General features: G+C 32.0%; 1 long non-coding RNA gene across 1 annotated transcript; it reads right to left on the reverse strand.

The window, feature by feature from the left end:
- LOC147806752 (uncharacterized) lies at positions 1 to 7,223 on the reverse strand. The gene is made up of 4 exons (XR_015435121.1): positions 7,000 to 7,223; positions 4,585 to 4,705; positions 1,709 to 1,814; positions 1 to 181 (listed from the first exon to the last, which is right to left on the reverse strand). It is a non-coding gene; the product is annotated as an uncharacterized LOC147806752 (long non-coding RNA).
- Positions 7,224 to 16,510: the final 9,287 nt, after the last annotated feature.

Here is a 16,510-nt window from a genome sequence, read left to right on the forward strand (position 1 = left end):
TTGGCAGACTACGGCCCTCATGGCAACTAGGTCAGCAATGGAGATCTTGGCAGACTACGGCCCTCATGGCAACTAGGTCAGTAATGAAGATTTTGGCAAACATGGACATCTAGTCAGAAATGGAGATCTCGGAAGCTGTCCCCAGGGACACGATATGGCGATGAAGTACTCAATACACAGCCTAGTGTTAAAATATAAACTGTCCTTACTTTTATGGTAAAATTAACATAGGTCTTTTAGTCAAAGAGAGACAGTGTGATATCCGAGCGTCGAGGGAAAGTATGACCATTAACATTATGCACAGGTCTCCGTTAACCCCATTTGTAGGTAGGCCCTTGAAACGCAAACCCCAGTCTGCATTATTTCACTAAAATGTTCTTAAATCTTATTACGGTGGTCATATTAGTCCGAACATGTAATTCGTACTCGAAGGACCACTGAACTATGTGCGTACTTTTCAAATCGCTGGAGTAAAACAGAAATCTATATAAGCAAATGCAAACCAATTGCGAATGAAAACCCCCGAGACTAACAATGGTGCAGTCAAAATTTCAATTATCCAAAACTTTAAATAACCATGAAATTAAGTGATATTTTTTCTTTTGAGTGAGCGGGGATTACTGAAATCTAATATTTGATAAAACTTTTGTGACGGTTTTAATTTTAGAGCTTTGTGGCGAATAACTAAATCTCATCAGTATCCTGACCATTCTAAGCGGATTTTCAGTAGAAGTTGAAAATATCCCTCACCAAGAAACTGAAGGTGAAAATTAATTTCAGATATGAAAAATATAACGTAGGGCTCAATACTGACGCAGCGGTAGAGGGATCATGGCTAAAAGCTCCTTGCCGTCGGGCTAACCGCGGAAGGATTTGCACAATTTTATAAGGCTAAATTTAGTAAACAGTGTTTCAAAATTAAATTTAAAGTTAAAGAGCGCACGAAACACTTTTTTTAAAAGAAACTAGATCAAAAACTACTTTGTCATGCTATGCTAACAGTTCTAAAGTCAATTGTAACACATCAATTTCAAAATCTCTATATTAATGTTAGAATTTTGAATCTTAAATTTCAAAACGACAAATAGAAATAAATATCAACATTGAATTTATAAAATTTAATATACTTAATGCTTGATAAAAAAACAAATATACACTTGCATCCTAGCGTTTAGTTCAGCGCTAAAATTACACAAAATCTAAAAGCAAAATTCAAAAGTTTACTTTAAAAACGTGTCGAGTAAAGAATCAAAATCAGCGTTTTGTAAAATTCCTTTAAATTGCACGAAAATTCTAACAAAAATGAATTAGAGAATATTGTCTTTATATAAATTAATATAATACTTAATATATTAAAAAAGGAACCTTTTAATTTACTCAAATAAAGCATAAAAATATGAGTTTCTACATCTATTTTCATCAGTGAGCATGAAAAAATTACTATATCATTTCTAAATATCGGAGTTAAAAAATTTAAAAGGCTTTGGAAAGCTAATGAATTAAAGTTAAAGTGTGAATAATAAAAAAAATTGCTGAAATTACCCATTTTCACCTAGTTTGATACCTTCAAAATGTTTATTTTATTAAATAGTTAGATGAGTCAAATGTTTTATAATACAATCCGTGGTAAAAATGCTACAGAGTAAATACATTAAAATTTATTAAACAAACTACTTGAGTAGATCAAAATAAATCTTAACTTACTTACCCATGCATATCTGATAATTCTTCTGCAAGGAATATATTTTCAATCCAGTATAAGCAATCTTTTTGTAGTAGAGTCAAATAACACTTTTAATGTAGCTTCCTGGATCCTGTAACAAATAAATTATACTGTGGTGTATCTTTTATATAATGTAATTTAACCCTTTAATGGGCTTTTTGTTTCTAGGAAAATTAAAGTATTTTTGGAATTGAAATTGTTATAAGAAAAAAAACTCATTTAGTTAATAAAAATGCAATTTCTTTGTGGTAAGCATATTAAGCACGACCTATTCCAAACTTATTTACTTATTTCTCTTTATTTATAAAATAAATTTCATCAATGCTACAATCTTCCAAAAATTATGCATTTTATATTTTTTATAAGTTCTTAAACTAACAAATGGTTGCCAATTTTATTCAAACGCACTTCAAGAAAGCTGAAGTTATTCACAAATTGAAACCTAAATTAAAAATGGTAAAAAAGTTCACCCTAGTCTTTAAAAATGGGTGGTAAGTACACCACCTTGGCCTTAGAAAGGGTTAAGTTGGCTGATGAACGTTGTATACTCAAGACTAATATATCGATAATATTAGACAATTCAACGACAATACTAGAGTTCGGTGTTACATATTTATGTGGTTAAGTTAAAATCTCTAATTCCGAGAATTTGAGAAATAATTAAAAAAAAAAAAAACCTTTCGCTCATTTTACAGTTTTCTGACAAATTTATTTTCTAGTCTGAATGACATTTCAACTATTTTCGAATTTTTAAAATCTGTTTACTTTAAGTCGTGAAAAAATTACTAGTTACAGAAAATTACCGAACGACCCAACATAATTTTAGATATATGTTCGTAGCTAGCCAGGGTTGACCTACGAAGGAAATACGCAGTAACATAAACCACCTATTCTTAGAAAGTTACAACGCATTTCTTTACACAGTTTCAAAATCATGAATAGATTGCTCATAAAATTAAAATAAGCCAACAATGTACGCAAGATCTTGAATGTATACAACTAGCAATTTATATATAACAATCTGATAGTGTTTTAGTACGAAATTATTTAATATATTTAGCTAAAATTATGCTATTTACTGATTTTCATGCCCTTTTAGATTTATCAGGATACAGTTGAATCTCCCAATAGAGAGATTTATAATCGGAAAATTAGATAGTATTGATATCTATCATCTTTCTATTCTAATTTTCAATTTCGAAGAAAATTGCTTCAGTTAGCAATTTCTATTAACCATTGCGTTAGTAGCCATTATTGATGCCAGGAGTTAAACAGATGGACTTTGCTCCAAAGTTCGTAAAATTTCTAAATTTAAATTGCAATTATTTTGTCTGCAAACTTTTATTTTACAATTTATTGAATTAAAAGGATAAAATTTCTTTGAATTTAATCACACCAGCTGGAAAACATTTGCGCAAATGCTAACGAACTATATCACTGCATAACAAAATTAAATGCATAAAAACCTTCAATATAGAAGACATTTTGCTTTTGTTTAAGCAAACATGTTTTCGCTTCTTGAAATAGTTAAAAAATTTGGTATACGCTAATCGTTACTAAAATATTAATATTTCAAAATATTGGGATTAAAACTATTTGGAATATAAAAGGAAAGAGTATGCAACTCAGTTTAACTTAGTGAGTACCCTTGCGTAAAATATACAAACGTATAAAAGGTATAAATATTTTTTAACAATGAGTGGAACTTACATTTAAAGTTTCAAACAGTGAATTAATTAAATACTTGGAGGGAAAAAGGATAAAGTTTAAAAAATAAGTACAATGTTTTAAGTACGTACAATGTCTGGAATCATTCATTAACTGCTACTAATACTCAAGTTACAGGCTGTTAAAAATATAACAATAATTTAAATTTTAAAATAGCCGTTTCGTAAACTTTAGTTTGTTTTCCATAAAAGAAAATAAGCAATACGATAAGTCAGTTTTGCACAACAATATAAAACTGGTTTTAATTAAGCGTAACACTGCAAACTAATAATCAATTTGAAAACTAACACTTTAAGCAGGCTAAGATCTTGTCAGAAAATTCAAAGAAAATTATTTTTAAAAATATCCAAGCGAGTACGTTAATAAACTAGGTATACTAATTATTCTTAAGAGTAATCCCAAATCATTGAAAAATACTAGCGTACTATCAATCTCGAAAGTTTAAAAACGTGTACAAGCTAGAATTAAAAAGACTAACTTTTGAGTTCGCGAAAGAAAAAGTCACCAATAAACAAACTTCAAAAATCTTGCAATAGCGGGTAATACATTTATTACTATTTAAAAGAAAAGAGTTAAAAATGAGATCTGTGAGCTAAAATGAAAATAATGTAGAAGAGCTTCCAGATTATGAAGCTGTGAACGGAGACTAATATTAATTTTTTTCATTTGCCCGAGATGATTTGGGATAGTAAACTGATGGTGAATTAAATATTTCTTACACATAAAAAATTAAAATTAAAACTTAGAAGTTATGTATTATGTTTCGTTTCCTTGTATTTATTAATGAGACAAAAATATGTTGACTTTTCTCTCAAAACATTGGTAAGGGTTAGCGGTTAATCTATCAGCATGAAAAAATTACTATCTCATTTCTAAATACCGGAGATGAGAAATTTAAAAGCTTTTGGAAAGCCAATAAATTAAAGTTAATGTGAATAATAAACAATTTTCGTCGAAATTACCATTTTCACCTTGTGTGATACGTTCAATATGTTGATTTTATAAGATAATTCGATGTTTAAAATTTTTTATAATTCAAATTTATGATGAAAATGCTACACTAGAGTAAATACATAAAAATTTATATTAAACAAATTTCTTGAGTAGATCGAAATAAGTCTTAACTTGCTTACCTGTCTATATCTGATAATGATAAGCAGCATTCTTCTGCAAGGAATAGATTTTTCAATCTAGTATATTCAAACTTTATGTAGTAGAGTCTCAAACATTGATTATAGGGAAACTTCTTGGATCCTGTAACAAATAAGAAAAATAAATTAGGCTGCGTACACAGTGGCGTACCTTTTTTATATTTTTAAGTAATGCACTTTAACCCTTTTATGGGAAATTTGTTCCTAGTAAAGGTAAGTAAAAGTATTTTTGAAATTGAAATTGTTAAGAACAGCAATTGATATAAAAAACTCATTTAGTTTATAAAATTGCTATTTTTTGGTGGTAAAGTATATTTAGCACGAGATCTATTAGGAACTTATTGACTTTTCTTTATATATATATATATATATATAGAATAAATTTTATCAATACTACAATCTTCAAAAGGATTTATGCGTTTAATATTTTAATAAGTTTTTTTTAAACTAACAAATGTTTACCAACTTTATTCAAACGCACTTCAAGAAAGCTGAAGTTATTAACAAATGGAAACCTGAATTAAAAGTGGCAAAAATGTTCACCATAGTCTTTAAAATTTGTGGTAAGTATACCCCCCCCCCTTGTTGACCTTATAAAGGGTTAAGTTGGCTGATGAACGTTGTATACTTATGATTTATATATATCGATAATATTAGACTAATTCTACGACAATTGTAGAGTTTGGTGTTATTTATACGAAAAAATTAAAATTACTAATTTCGAAAAGAATTGGAGAAATTAAAGACTTAATATTTTAGTTTTACAGTTTTCTGACAAATCTCCTTTCCAGCTTGTATGACATTTCCACTATTTTCGAATTTTTAAAATCTGTATTTAAGAAGTCATGAAAAATGACCAATACAGAAAATTACCGAACGACCCAACACAATTAGATAAATGTCGCAGCTAGCCATTGTTGACTTACGAAGGAAATTCTAAAGTACTCAGTAGCCTCCACAATCTATTTAGAAAGTTACAACGCATTTCTTTACACAGTTTTAAAATCATGAATATATCAGACATAAAATTAAAATAAACCAACAATGTAATGCAAAATATTTAATGTATACAACCAGCAATTTATATATAACAATCTGATAGTGTTTTAGTACTAAATTAAATATAATCTGTTAAAATTAGCAGAAGATTTAATGATTTCATGTCCTAGTAGATATATCAAAATACCGCAGAAAATTTATAATCTGAAAATTATACAGCATTTTAATATTTTCCATCCTTACATTATTTTTCTAGTCTAATTTTAACTTTTTGAAGGAAATTGCTACAGTTAGAATTTCTATTGACTAATTTGTTAGTCTCCATTATTTATCTCAGGAATAACAGATGGAATTGGGAGCAAAGTTCGCAGACAAAGTAATGACAATTAAATATAGAAATTCTATAATATTTTATTATTTAATGACTTATTGAAAGAAAAAGTTAAAAAATTTATTTGAATTTATCTCACCGGTTAGAAGATATAGCACTTGCGCAACTACAAACTAACTATATCACTATGCAATAAAATTAAATTTTGTACAAATATTTTACCGAAAGAACAGTGAAGGAGAGGAACGATCCTCGAAATGCATAGGGTTGTGAAACCGAATGAAAATGAATTCGTGTGACTGATAAAAATAATTTGATCACAAGAAGCCTTCAATATAGAAGACATTTTGCTTGCTTAACCAAACATGTTTTCCCTTCTTAAATTAGTGAAAAAAAATCTGCCATTCTCTAATATAGTTATTAAACTTCATTTCAAAGTATTAGGATTAAAACTGTTCTGAAGATAAAAGGAAAGATTGTGTAACTCAGTTTAACGCAGCGTATTAATACCATTGCAGAAAATAGACAAACGTATACAAATTTATGAATATACCTCTTAATATTGAGTGGGAATTACGTTTTAAGTTTTAAACAGTAAGTCAATTTGATATTAGTGAGGGAAAAAAAAGGACCAAGTTTCAAAACTATGTACAATTTCTGGTATTAATACATTGTTGCAAATACTCAGGTTATAGCCTTAAAAAAAGAGAAAGCACATAAAGTTTTTCATTTATTGCTTTGTAAACTATATAGTTTGTTTTTTATACAGGAAATTAAGCTACACGATAACCCAGGTTTACACACAATATAAAACTGGTTATGAATAATCGCTTAACAAGTAATTTTAATCTAAACTAATAATCAATTTGAAAACTGATACCTTAAGCAAAGCTAATATCTTATCAGAAAATAAAGAATATTTATAAACAATCCAAGAACGTACGTTATCATACTAGGTATATTAGTTATTATTAAAAGTAATCCCAAATCATTGACAATTACTTGCATACCACACAACTAGAAAATTTTTAAAGACATGTATAAGTTAAAAAAATATAAAAACTTACTTTATAGTTCTTCCAAGAAAAAGTGATCCATAAACAAACTTTAGAAATCTCGTAATCACAGGAAATACATTTATTACTAGAAGACCTTTATAACAAAGCTTCTGTGGAGCAAAGTATAACGCCAGACAAAGAATTATGCACGGTATCCATCTCAGTATTTAAAATGAGACTAACTACATTATGTCTAACTCTTACATAAAACTCAAGCAGCGAAGGCCGTGCTTCGTATTATATATCCCTTAATATCCATAACGATTATTTTCCAGCAAAGTTGACTTGAGTTGAGTTGTTGATGAAGAGGATGTGTAGTACTCGCTTTTTTTAGATAAGCTTTTTTAAACTTGGTTTTTGTTGATTTAATTCATTTACGTCGTACTAGAGCTGCACAATGGGCTATTGACAAGGGCCTGGAAAACATTCCCGAGGATGATCCGAAGACATGACCTCACAATTTTGATCATCTGCAGAGGGGATGGCACCCCTGCTTCGGTAGTCCGAGGACCTGCACGCGAAGTCGAGCACTTTACGGTAGAACAGTTTAAATAGGACCTATACCGCACACCCTTGGTCTCTACGCAGATTGATCCAAGTGATCACCCACCCGCACACTGACTGCAGCCAGTGATGCGTGACTTCGGTGATGTGCTGGGAACCGTGTCCTAACGATCAGTCAACTGCGAGACAACTGTTGTTGTTTTTCTTCGGTTGACCATTTACTAAATGATTATGGTGCGAAGAAGATGGTGATTTCGATTTCAAGTTAGTATTACATTCATGCAGTAAGTGTTGTTTCTACTCCGTTGAAACACTGAGGTCCTACACTGATTTCAGACATGAATTTGAAACCTTCTTTTCAGCTGTCCGAGAGATTAGACACCCAGCTTACCAGTAGACATCAGTTTCACGCTACCTTCGCATTAAGTCCGTCTATGTCTTTCCTCTAATCGTTTCAGTCAGGCCGGGATTGCCTGGTTGGTAAGGCACTGGGCCCATGTCCTAGAGGTCGTGGGTTTGATCCCTACCGGCCGAACACTCCCAGTGTCATAAATTGAGACTGATGCACGTCAAATCTGTCGAGTCACAAAGTCCTCCATGTTCCAATAACAAATCATACCTCTAGGGGTAATGATCCAGGATTGCCTTCTGGATGGGCTCAAAATCACAAGGCTACGGAGTTGTACATTAGTAGTTGTAAACCCAAAAAACCTGTTCAACGACGGTTATAAAATCGTCAAATTGGATTGTCTTTCTGAGGAATGCTCTGAAGCGGGATTCCGTTCTAACCATGATTCTACCGAATTCGTGCAATTATATCTTCGATTTGACAAGGATTTATTACCCTTCATTAAAATTGAGTATGCAAATCTACATGTGAATAAATTAATCAAATCAATTTGATATTCTAGTACCGTTCAGCTTGATGAAGTTTTGCAACGGAATCAAGCAAAGTAGCAAAAAAACATAGAGCCAGCACAGTGATATAGACACAGATTTGTTTCCCGAAATCACTGAAACACTTCGACAACAAAGGGATCAACATTCAAAGTTTTTATATCAAATATCCGTTCCTTCTAATGAACGTGCAAGGCGGCTTATATATGTGTGTAAGAATTTTAAAAAAATATCAAATTTTTAATTATGATTTGTAAAGTTTATTTTTACCGTACGTTTATAAACGTGTGTGATTGATGCATAGAAGATTATACGGTTCGATTCTTCCGAAGAGCTGCAAAAACGAATAACATTCAACCACAAATTCTGAAAGACTTTCATATCAAAGACTAACTCTGAAATCGAGATCCGCTCTTCCCCGCAAATCCCGCAGTGGACTGATCGTATGGACGTGATTCTCAGTAGAACACCGAACTGGTTGCGGTCAATAAGTGGGTGGGTGACCACTTTGATCTGTCTGCGTAGGGATCGAGTGGGCTTGCATGGTGCCATTTCTCGTTAAACTCTTCAACCGTTCGACTTCGCGCGCAAGTCATCATGCTACCGAATCAGGGGAGCCATCCCCTCTGTTGAGAATCAAAGTTGCGATGGAAAAATGACGGTATGGCACAAATATGGGTTTGTGTTTTTCTTATTTTTTGGGGCTTATCTTTTCTTATTTTTCGAACCCCCGTGTTAAACAGCGACAGTTCAGTGCCACTGAGTCATCGCTGCTCTGTAAAATTAAAGCAAAACTCTGAGTGGTTGAGAGTTTCTCAGATAAGCATTAGTTATTAGCCTATTTTTGCTCACAATAGGGAAAGGGGTTCAAAATTGCCAAAAATCAGTATATATTTGAATCAGAATATTTAAATGACCCCCAATTACAAATTATGGCTTACAAAAGTATTTAATGGCAGAGATTTTATACGAATATCAATATTTAACTTAGTTGAAATAAAATAGTTTATATTTATGGAGATTTATTTTCAATGGTAAGCGCAAAATAGAGTGTCAGTTTCGTTAAACAAGTAAAGCATAACTCTAAATCATGGCCTTTTACATAATTTTTAGTTCCCTTGTGAAAAATACTTAATCAATAAGGAAATAAAAAAACACTATCAAAATCTAACGAGTCTTTAACATGGAGGGCGAGACAAACTATCACCAAAAAAACTTGTTTGATAGCAGAAGGAAACGTAGAAGAAATGATATTTAATACTTTATTTTATATAAGAGTCAAAATTTTGATAGCGGTAACACCCAAAATTTGATATCATAATTTTTACATTTTTTGCTGTTTTTTAGGAAGTATTATATTATACAAAACAATAGCCCAAAACGATTTCTTTTTATTTAATTTATTTTACAAGATATTAACAATTAAATTTTAAGGCTCTTTTTAATTAAAAAATAAATATCTAAGGATAAAATGAATGGATTTTAAAAAAAATGTATCTCATTTTACGCGGAAATAATTGAAGTTTTTGATAAAATAATTATAATAAAACAAATGTTTAAAAATGTTAATTTTTATTACAAAATTAAGTTGTAAAATAAAAACAAAAATGTTGTTAATGTCGTACAAAGTTCGAACAAAACCCATTTTGAAGTAAATTTTATTCGGAACAAAACGGCTTTTCAAAAAAAAAAATGGATCGCAATTCCATGACAGGTTATAGCTTTTTTCGCAAAGCGCTGCACCGCGGCGCGCTCTGCCACTCTATACCGCTGATCGCTCAATTGCGCTGTATCAGTTAATTAGGAGGGAATTTAAAAACCTCAACTAAAGTTTCACAAAATAACAAACATTATATTAAATAATAAATATATAATATATAATTTATAGTTTTAGATGAATAATATTATGAATAATTAGTTATTTATAATTTATTTACATAATATTTTTAGTTCAATCTTGGAACTGGAAGAATATATTTTACATTTGAGAGTTTCAAAATTTTCAACTAAATAAGTATGGTATTCTCTAGTTCCATTAATTGTTGAAGCTTTCTTAAATCTTGCTTCCAATTTTTTTTTTTTCATTCTCATGTTCAGTTTTTGTGCAGAAGTCAAACTGAATATTTTCAAAAAATTTACATGTCCAATCGAACAATTCTTTAGGTGTTGTTATATTTTGTGTTTGCAAACTACTCTTTCTTGCTTCCCTCTTCACCGTCCCACCAATACCATCGCATGCCCCTTTGCCAGGAGAAGTGGCAAAAAAGTGCCATTCTGCATCGATATTAAAATCATTTCTTAAAACAAAAGCTTGGATCTTTCAAATCGTCAAAATCACACTCTTCATCAGAACAATTCGATACCACATTTTCGTTATTTTCTAAAATTAACAAAACATTTTAATTATTAGAATTATCCAATTTGAAATTAATATTTTAAATTATTTACAAATCTACGAATAGAATTACTTTTTTCATTAGTAATTATTACGGGTATATTTTCCTGAAAAATTATCCGACGACAAGAATCATATATGTATTGATTTATTAAAGTTGAAAATACCGAACTCCAACTTTTTGTCACAAGCTTAACATTTTTGTAAACACATCGATGCTTTAATTTGTTCAGCGGGTTGCAGAAATGGTTCACCATTTCTTGATTTTATTTGTAAGTTTATAATTAAATTTCGTGATAAATATACAAATCAAATTCTTAGAATTAATGTATTTCTTAGAAATGTAATTTTATGTTTAAAAAAACAATAATTATTACTAAAGTTGATATTACTAAGTTAAATAACAATTGAAACTTACCTTATTTGATAGTTAATATCACGTAGATCAGCACTCCGAATTACCTTAACAAACGTTCGTTACAATTCGAGTATAAACATGAAAAAACGAGCAGCACATGAGGTAATCAGTACCGACCACAGAGCGCGCCGCAGTGCAGCATTTCACGAAAAAAGGCTATAGTTTTTTATGGAATTGCGATCCATTTTTTTTTGAAAAGCCATTTTGTTCAGAATAAAATTTGCTTTAAAATGGGTTTTGTTTGAACTTTGTACGACATTAACAACATTCTTGTTTTTCATTTTACAACTTAACTTTGCAATAAAAATTAAATTTTTTAAGCATTTGTTTTATTATAATTATTTTATCAAAAACTTCAATTATTTCCGCGTAAAATGAGATACATTTTTTTAAAATCCATTCATTCTATCCTTAGATATTTATTTTTTAATTAAAAAGAGCTTTAAAATTTAATCGTTAATATCTTGTAAAATAATTAAGTAAATAAAAAACGTTTTGGGCTATTGTTTTGTATAGTATATACTTTTCAAAAAACAACAAAAAATTTAAAAATTATGATATCAAATTTCGGGTGTTACCGCTATTAAAATTTTGACTCATAACCGTTGTTGAACAGCCGACCCAATTTTTTGGGTTTGCAACTACTAATATTCACCTCTGTAGTCTTGTAGTTTTAAATCCAACCCAGAAGACAAGAGAACTCCTAGATCAAGTATTGGGAGTATTTGCCTTCTTGGAGGACTTTTTAATGGAACTAACCCGCATATGCGGTACACGGAGAGGAAAACCTCCCGCGGTTAGTCGGACGGCAAAAAGACTCTAATATATGATCCGTCAACCACTGAGGATATTTTAAGTCTACACTGCGGTCAGTGTAAGCCAGATGCGGAATTCGTATCGACCAGCCGTCGTTAGGATTCGAACCCGGTTCACTTCATTGGAATTCCCCGAGCCACCACGACTCTAGATAGAAGTGTTACAAACACCTTCTTCAGCAATTAAGCAGGTTTTGATGTTTCTAATCCAGTCTTCCTTAATAGTAATTCGCCAAAGTTAGATAGCGATTTTGTTAGTTCCTCGTGTTTGTATTTTGCTACCCCATTTTCTCAAAGAATTTTATAAATGTGGCTACTAGGAAGGAATAGGTTCGTAAACATCCCGATCTGACAGTGGTTCATGTCATTCTGACGTTTTATTTCTTTACTAAACGAATAGCAAACAATTTTCCTTTTAAATCAACTAATTTACTCTCTTTTTATACTTTTACAAATGTTGAGAATAGTTATCAGAGAAACATACACTGGTTATCATAAATTAAGGAAAAATCACAAAAATAGCGATAACTCTTTCAAAAGTAAGCCAAACCGTGCAAAATTTGCATATGTTGTCCACTAAGAGTAGCTGAGTAAAATTGCAATATGCAAATTAGTGGCGCTGCACTCGGCTTACGTCATCTGCCTGGAGCATAAAAGTCCAAGTTTGAGAGAAAGCACACAAATTTTACTGTGATTGCGACATTGAAAATCTGAGATAGCCAATTCGTAATAATGACCTCTAGGCATCATTTGCCTGAAGAACTACGATGGAGAGCCATCGGGAGACTAGAGGCAGGGCAGAGTCAATCAGAAGTGGCCAGATGGCTAAATGTGAGTCCATCTGTGGTTCATAGACATTGGAGGCAATTTCAAACCACAGATTCGGCATCTAGGAGGTTCAGTCAAGGACGGCCAACTGTTACGACCAGTGCCGATGACCGATATTTGACATTAAGTGCACGCAGGAATAGAGCCGCTACTCCGACACATCTTAGATCCTCTCTTGCTGCAGCCACCGGAAGGTTGGTGTCAACGTCAACTGTGCGCAGAAGGCTCCACGAAGGTGGTCTGTATGCGAGACGACCAGCCATTTGCGTGCCGCTCACATCACGCCATAGGAGAGACCGTTTGCAGTGGGCCCGACAACATGTCCACTGGACGTCAGATCAATGGAGGCCTGTTCTCTTTACGGATGAGTCCAGGTTTAGTCTAGAAAGTGACAGTAGACGTTATTTGATATGGAGAGAACCTGGGACCCGTTATCATCCATCAAACATCCGTGAAAGAGATGCATACGGAAGAGGCAGTGTCTGTGTTTGGGGAGGCATATCCTTAGGAGGGCGCACATACCTCCATGTCTTTCCAAGGGGAACCGTGAATGCTCAGGTTTATCGAGACAACATCCTTGATGCTTATGTGCGCCCATATGCCGGGGCAATTGGTGATTGCTTCCTGTTACAGGACGATAATGCAAGACCACACAGAGCTCGCATTGTTGATGATTATCTTCAACAGGAAACAATTACTCGCATGGAGTGGCCAGCTCGATCCCCGGACTTGAATCCTATCGAGCACGTTTGGGATGCTCTAGGGAGGCGTGTATCTGCCATCAATCCGCCCCCTCAGACCCTTGCCACGCTTGCAACTGCTTTACAAGAGCAATGGCTCTCACTTCCTATTGAACTGATAGACCGCATAATTGAAAGCATCACACATCGCTGTTTGTGCTGTATTGCTTCTAGAGGCAATCATATTCCATATTAAAGGTACTTTTTCTATTGCAAACCGATACTTCCAATTTGTTTATTTTATACATGTGCTAATTTCTATACTACTATTAATGTCTGATAATTTCTTTTTATGTTGTTTAATACCTTACTATGTGTTGTATATTGTGGGTAAGTTTCATAAAATTCCATGTGTAATTTCTTGAGTTATCGCGATTTTTGTGAATTTTCCTTAATTTATGATAACCAGTGTAATACTTTATTCTTGAATTTGATTACTTTATTTCGAATTGAACAGCTAAATGATAAATATTCATTCAATTTTTTATAATTGCATATCTTTTTCATAATTGTATTGTAGTTTAAAAAGAATTAATTCCATTGTGCTAGTGTTTAGATTAACATTTTACTTAAATAATTTAATATAAATAACCGATATATATTAAATAAATTCCGGATTTTGGATAAGATACAAATATAATTATTGCTGGTTAAAAAAAAAATTCCAACCTTCGGAGCCCCTGTGACCCTTCCTATAGGTTCCGCGGAACATTTTTTGGAAACCACTGCTTTAGAATATGAAATTTTGTAACTTTTCCATTTCAGTTTCGTTTTTAGATGTCAATACGATAAGGATATATAGCAGAATTTTATTGTGACGGGTCAGTAAAATATCAGTAAATTCTAGAAAAAAAATAGTAATTATTATTATTAAGAAATTGATAACAAAATGATTACCTACATCTCTGTTTCTAATAAATGTGACAGTGTCGTTGCCATTAATCCCAACAGGTATGACATTTTCTTGAGCCACAGAAAACACAACACACATTGAAACCAGTAATAAAACCTAGAAAAAAGTTAAAAGTTTTTAAATGCCGTGCAGGATAAACCTTGCAATACGCGTTATTAGCTGCGGTCGGTAATAACGCACTACAACAGGTGAAACTACTGTAGTCGCCACTTTTTTTCACAGTTTGTAAAGTAGTGTGTACTTTTCTTTTTAAAAAAAAGTAGTGCAGTGAGTACCAAAAAAAAAGACAGTAGTTTAGAGCATTCCTGCCAACTACTTTTAACATTAGTTTAAAAAAAACACTGTTCTAAACTAATTTTACGGGTACAAATGTTCGCGGGTTCGTCAATGGATGCAATGAAACTGTGACTGCAGTTGAACTCTAACAAGAATTACGTGTTTAGAATCACGTATAACTATAACTAACCATTACGAAAAATTAGGGTCCGGCAGTGGACTGATCGTTAAGACACGGTTCCCAGCAGATCACCGAAGTCAAGCATCACTGACTAAGGTCAGTGTGCGGGTGGGTGACCACTTGGATCAGTCTGCGCAGGGACCGAGGGTGTGCGGTATGGGTCCTCGTTGAACTGTGCTACCGTAAAGTGCTCGACTTCGCCCGCAGGTCGTCGGGCTACCGAAGCGGGGGTGCCATCCCCTCCGCAGAGGATCAAAATTGTGATGGCATGTCTTCGGATCATCCTCCGGCATGTTTCCCAGACCGCCGCCAATATCCCATTGTGCAGCTCTAGCGCGATGCAAATTAACAACAAGAACGAAAAATTAGGAATCGGAAAAAGTTCATTCTTTTTGTAATTTACTACGACTACAGCTTTGTTACAAATATAGTTAATTACAACTACTTTTTTCTTAATGTAGTGACTACAGTTACTACTTCTCTACTTTAAGTAGACGAACTTACATTAAATGCAAAAAAAAAAAAAACAAAAAAAAAAAAATTATGTTACTTTATTCATGTTTACACGAGCCAGTTTGTTACTCTAAAACACTTTTTTTTTTCGAATTTATTCACTTAATCTTCAACTTTTTATGCCTTTCTCGACAGCGAATATTTAATTTAAGAAAAACGAAATTATCAAATGCTCGAAATTTTTTTTATTGTTTAATGTTCTTTTGTTTTCCTCTGGTAAATTAAGCACATCAGAAATATATTTCCTACCTTTGAAATAACATCAATATTTCACGGGATTCGACGCATAGCTTTATTGTTTTTACCCAACTGAAACCGGTTTGCACTGGTTAGTTCTGTCAATGGGTTGAATAAGGCGATATAAATTCGTCCATAGGATAAATGAGACGATTTATTATATAAATATAGAATATTTATTATATCAGGTAGTATATTAGTGCATTATGCTAGATATAATAATATATAGATTGAATAGATAATATATATAGATATGTTATAATAACTGAATCAACATTTTTACAGTGCGAAAGCAAGTAATCATCAAATCGAACAAAATAATGACAACCATATAAAAGAGACTTTCCGATTACATTGATTGTTGTATTTGTACAACTCTCTACTCATTTATTTCCAAATCAAACTAAATAATCATGAGTAATCGAACTAAATAATCCGCGTAAAAAACACTGAAACAAACGAATTTTATATGTCCAGTTTTAAAACTAGCATACTTAAAATTATATTCCAGACAAAAAGAATTTTAAACAAATATTTATTGTTTTTTAATACTTAATTCAGTAATCAAAAAGTGCTTTAATTGCAAAAACAAAAATTATACCTGTTTTTACATAATTTAATCTATGTAATTTTTTAAAATCAAAATTAAAATGCGAACTTAATCATTTGAATAATATTTGAACAATAAAGCTTCAAATGAGTCGTAATTATATTGAATATGAGTCGGTTATTTTGATATGACTCGTTTATTTTATTTCATAATTTTATAACTGTCATTATGTCAAATAACTGACATTTTTGAA

Source organism: Parasteatoda tepidariorum, chromosome 7, assembly GCF_982258835.1.
Source record: "Parasteatoda tepidariorum strain Cologne lab strain chromosome 7, Ptep-v5.0, whole genome shotgun sequence".
Classification (NCBI taxonomy): domain Eukaryota; kingdom Metazoa; phylum Arthropoda; class Arachnida; order Araneae; family Theridiidae; genus Parasteatoda; species Parasteatoda tepidariorum.